The sequence below is a fragment of the Acomys russatus genome, chromosome 1 (genome assembly GCF_903995435.1).
Source record: "Acomys russatus chromosome 1, mAcoRus1.1, whole genome shotgun sequence".
In the NCBI taxonomy this organism is placed as follows: domain Eukaryota; kingdom Metazoa; phylum Chordata; class Mammalia; order Rodentia; family Muridae; genus Acomys; species Acomys russatus.
Genome location: NC_067137.1, coordinates 96502310 through 96507795, shown reverse-complemented (window position 1 = coordinate 96507795; position 5486 = coordinate 96502310). Strand labels below are relative to the sequence as shown.

Genomic DNA, 5486 nt, shown 5'->3' with positions numbered 1-5486 from the left:
ACCAGAACCTAATATAGATGGTTGTCAGCCACCTTGTGGTTGCTGGGAATTGAACTTAGGACCTCTGGAAGAACAAGACAGTGCTCCTAAGCGCTGAGCCATCTCTCCAGCCCCAACGGTTTGATTCTTACCTGAAGCCACCCTTGTGATCTGTATGGAAGACAGTGATGTCTAGAGGCTGACACTACTGGGTACATTAATTCTCATGAGTACCTTTGGTCCACCTGGGTTTGGTCCATGATGGCAGGAAAGAGGAGAGGTCAGAACACTCATTCCTATTCTCTTTCCTTGCACTGCCTTATTGATGGTTTCCTCTATTTCAATCTCCCGCTCCTGCCAGGAGCCTCAGACCCTCCCTTGGCCTGGAGTCTCTATCTCTCCCCTTGTCCTTTCACCTTAGGGGGCTCTTGGTGAGCTGTGCTGCCTTTCTTTCTTCTTTCTTTCTTTCTTTTCTTCCTTCCTTTCTTTTTTTGAAAAAGGAATTAAAATGCTTTAATTAAATAATCACGAGCGATGATAAAGCGTGCAGAAATTGAAAGTTTACAAACTACTTAACCCCTGGAATTGCTGACAGCCCAGACACTACACAGATGGATCATGGGTGGTGGTGAACAGGAGGAAGGGGTAATGGATGACACGGTTCTAGGTGCTTCCATGCCACCTGTCTCTGAGGAAGGCCTGCCGTCGGTTAGATACCGAGCCAGGCTAATGCTGGCAGCAGATCCAGTGTTGATAACCTGCCTGTCAGTAGACCATTCCACTGGGTTTGCAATTTTGATCTGCACCCCAGATGTCTGATAGAGCGCATCGATTTTGGTGCCCTGACTCCCGACTATGCAGCCAATCAAATCATTTGGGATAGTGAGCTCGTGAGAAGTAGTTTGAGCAGATGTGTCCAAACCTTCCCAATTGCCTCCTTTCACCTCTGGAGAGCTGGATTCAAGGCCAATGAATCTGGTGTTGCCATGCATCATGGGAAAATGAGACCATTGCGTTGTCAGCTGGTGCAGCTTCCTCCAATCTGGCTGTGGGATGGCATGCTGTCCTGGAATGCTATAGGCCACTAGAGGTGGTCCCTCCAGGGGCGTGGCTGAGGCACATGGACGAGGTCACTGCCTATTCTGTACCTGTCCTGACCAACCTGAGGTAGGACTTGGGCTGGTACAGGATAGTCATGCCCTTGGGGCAGCAGGGGTGGGAGGGTGGGGGGCCAAGGGGGGACAAGAGGAATTGGGAGAGAGCCTCCAACATGACCACACAGATCTGTTTGACACACTCAGTGATGGATTTTGGAATGCCAGTAGTTGGAATTGAAAGGAGACCCCGAAGACAAGCATAACACTGTTTAACAACACATTTTCAAACTAACGTAATCTTCGGAGGAAGACAAAAGCCAGGATACCTAAGCAGACGCAACTTGAACACATGGAGGATCTTATTTTGTTACTGGGAATGAAAACTGTTAAGCTGTTGGAAGCAGGTCAAGTGAGAGGCCAGAGCTGTACAAATGCACAGAGAGTACAGCCACAGTGAAATGAATTCCCAACTAGAGACGCTCCTTGACACATTGTTGAAAATGGATTCATCAGACCTCACCTGCCCCTCAGTGACTGTAGCTCCATAAATTGCAGGGGTGTCCAGTGGTTTACTGGAAAGTCCTCTATGTTGATGACTGCGCCACACTGTGGCCTGACAGAAGTATCGTAGGAGGTTCAAGGTAGGCTGGGATAAGCCATGATGCTCGTAGGTGAGGTATAGGCATTAATCCCTGCTTCTCAGAGTGGGCTGGGCACTTCTACATCAATCAGCGTTTAAGGAAATGCCCTATATGCATGCCCACCGGCCAGGCTGATGGAGACAACTCTTCAGTTGAGCTGCCCTCATCCCAGGTCTGGTGGTTTGAATGAGAATGTGCCACCCCCACCACCTCCACGCCCCTCCCCCCCAGGGCTCATATGTTTGAATGATTGATCCTCAGCTGGTGGAATTGTTTGGGAAGGATTTGAAGTATGGCCTTAAATTGGAGGAGGTGGGTTTCAAAGTTAGCTTATTCTCTGTCTCTGTCTCTCTCTCTCTCCCACTCTCCTACTCTCCTTCTCTGCCTCTTTCCTGCAAATAAGGATGGAAACTTGCAGCTATTTCTCTGGCGCCGTGCCCACCTGCTTGCTGCCACGTTTTCCACCATAATGATTTAGACCCGGAAGCTTCATAAACCTTTTCTTCTGTAAGTTTGCCTTGGCCCTGGTGTCTCCTCACAGCAACAGAAAAGGAACTAAGACTTCAGGCGACTTGAGGTTGTGTTAAATTGAAAACAAAAGCCAAGCAGGATGCACACTCTCCAAATAATGTCCGCAGCACACACAGCACGCTGCAGTGTCGATCGTTTTCTTCACACACAGCTGACCGTGAGACTGCAGCTCATGTTGCTGCCGAGCACCATGGGAGATCATCCATACTGCATAATGCAAGCCTGAGAAAAGACAACAATTCAAAATTTGAAATATGGTTTTTAGTGAGCTGGTGCTGCTTTCACACTATTGGTAAAAACTTTTAATGATGTTTAGAAGCTGTGAATATAGTTCCCTAGTAGAATTGCCCTGAATTCTTGCCCTAACTAGCATATACAGAGCTGGGGCCTTCACCCTATAAGCCATGTGTGGTGGGTGGTGTGTGCCTGTAATTCTAGCACTTGGGAGATAGGAGCATCAGAAGTTTGAGGTCATCCTTGGCTACATAGTGAATTTGAGGCGACCTGGGCCAGGCTTGGGTACCCTGGGCTATCCTATCTTGAAAATTAAAATAAAATAAAAATCATATGTTGAACCAGTGTAAGTCTGGAACAGACCGTAGAAAACGGTCTGTTCTCTTGGGGGACGGAAAAGGAGGTCCGTTGAACCTTCATGGGATAGAGTTGATGCGAATGCTTTGAAAAAAAAAAAAATTGGCCCGAACTGCTCTGAGTTATCTACAATTACTAATGTATACAACAGCTTTAAAGGGCAGTGAAAGCCCCAGAGCGCCTGAAGCATCTCAATTGGATAACCTGGAAGGGCGTGCTTCAATAATGCAGTTTTCAAGTGAACCAGGAGTCTCCCGGCTCCACCACGTCTACCAAGTGCTTAATACTTGCAGCCAGCGGTCCAGCACAGGCTGATAATCTACTTGGGGACTTAAGACACAGAGCTAAGCTGTTTCTCTCCAGCTGTCAGAGTGATGATGGAACGCTTACTACATTTCTTCCCGGTGACAAAGATGTATTTAGAAACTGAGTTTCTAAAGTTTTCCTCGGGGGGCGGGGGCGGGGACCAAAAGTTTCCACTGTTTTAACAAGCCACATCCAACAGCTTCATTTTATAGGAGAGAAAACAAAGAATTAGCTTTGGCTCTGAGCTGGTCCTGGGGCTGCCACTTGTCCATCGAAGACTGACTAGCTTTGAGACGAGGAGGTATTGCTCTTTGGCTCTGTTTGGCGACACGGAGGGCTTTCCTGGGAAGGACGGGCTTAGGAAGTAGTCTGTGACAGCTGGCTTTTGTCTCCGGTGCTCTGGAAATCTGCTCCCCCCCCCCCCCCCCCCCCCCGCCATCCCCTTAATTGGATGCCAGGAGTTGTAAGCAAACAGGGATCTATATAGTAAATCATTTTTCGCTGTCCCTAATTAGACCTTGGAATTTGGCTGAGTACGTCGTAGGGGATGTTCACTTGTTGTGTCGACAGGGACACTCAGCGTTTACAAATCTTTTTGCGGTAACTTGAGTCCCAGCATTGGCCCTGTGCTGCGGCAGCAGGTTAGCTCACAGCTGAAAGGGAGATGGAGATTGGCTGGCTGTGAACTGTTTTTCCAGTGTCCCCGCTTGAATGCAAAGCTCTAAAGTCCCCCCTTTTTTCCCCATCAAATCAAGGAGCTCTTTGAGGAGTTACAATCAGGGCTCAGTTCCCCAAGGTCAGAGCCACGTGCCCGTGGCATTTCCCAGCCAATCTCTGTCTACTATCTTTTGGCCGCGGGTGCCGTCCTTGACGTCCTCATATTCTTACTGGCACGGTCAGTTTCACGATGAGCTTTGTCTCCCAAACCAGAACGTGGCTCCAGTTGGCCCTGCCACCAACAGTCTCACGATTCCAGATGGAAAAAGTGTCCAAGCTTTCCAGCTTGTAGCCGCCCCCCCAAACCCCCACCTCAGTTGCTTTATTTACTGCCAGTGGCACCAATGGTCCGTAGTCTATCAAGAGGTGGAAAGATTTGCTAACGGGGAACGGCTCGTCTTTTCTTCCGCCTTAGCCCAGTGTCATGTGAATGGAAAATATCCCCGCATCTGGCTGGGAGAGTAAAAGAGGCCAAGGGCAAGGAAGCCGGGAGGCACAGCTTTATCAAAGATGGAGTCAGGAAGGAGGCAATTTTGGCTGCCAAGGAAAATTATAACTTTTCATTGTGACTATAGCTAGTCACTATCCTTTTTTTTCCCCCTTCCTTTTCAAAAGAGACCCTTTAGGAACCCCAAGTATTTGGCATGAATCCTTCGGCAGGGAAGGGAATGGGAGGGGGGGCAGTTTTCCGTAAGGCTGGAACAGAGCCTATTGTATTTTACATGTGTGTCCAGTGGGAGAGGGGGATAAAGGGAACGAGAGTGTTTGTCTTCCGACCATTCACCTGCCACTGGACAAAGGCAGGGAGAGAAGGGGGGGAGGGGAGGGAGGAGGGGGGGCTCTGAATTCACAAGCCAACTTTTAGTTGTCACAGGTCAATAGATGGGACTGGGGATATGGCGTGGTGGGTAAAGGGTCAGCTTTTCGCCCTGCGAGGAACAAGAGCTGAGTGTGAACCCTCAGCAGGTGTGTGCCTGCATCCGTGACCTCAGACCTGGGGAGGCAGAGGCAAGAGGATCCTTAGGCTGGCTGGCCAAGGGCGGGTTGCCCTCCACACTCCAAATGAGAGGTGCCTGTTCCTCTCCCACTGTCCCTCACATCCCTCTATAGAAAGCCAGTCCCTGCTGTAGACTGAACAAAACCATATCCTGGTTACTGACTGTATCTCTTTCACCCTGATACTCATCCCAGGAGTCTGTAATATAATAAAACCATTGTCCCTCTGCAGTTAACGGGTAGATTAGCTTAGTAGGTTTTTTGGTTTTTTGTTTTTTGCGGGAGGGATGTACCCAATACCCTGTTAACAGAGGGAAGAGACAGTGTTTGGGACTAGAACCCACCCTTCTGCAGTGTCTTCAGAAGCAGAGTGAAGGCGTTCACGCGTACAGCCATGAAGCGAGCACGAGCCTGTCGTGTGCATGTGTGACAGGGCCAGCACAGGTGAGGAGGGACGTGGACGAATCTCCTGCCCAGGGGGAGACCGAGTTTTGCCCATTCAAAAAGCTCCCTCATCTGGGGCTGGACAGGCTGAAGGCCTGGAAACTTTCCTTGTCGAACTCGTTCTCTCCAGTGCCTGGCTGCGCCCAGGACAGCTGCGAGGAGCTGGGACAGATCTGCCATTTGT

General features: G+C 49.5%; 1 pseudogene; it reads right to left on the bottom strand.

The window, feature by feature from the left end:
• Positions 1 to 551: 551 nt before the first annotated feature.
• LOC127191406 (poly(rC)-binding protein 2-like) lies at positions 552 to 5254 on the bottom strand (annotated as a pseudogene).
• Positions 5255 to 5486: the final 232 nt, after the last annotated feature.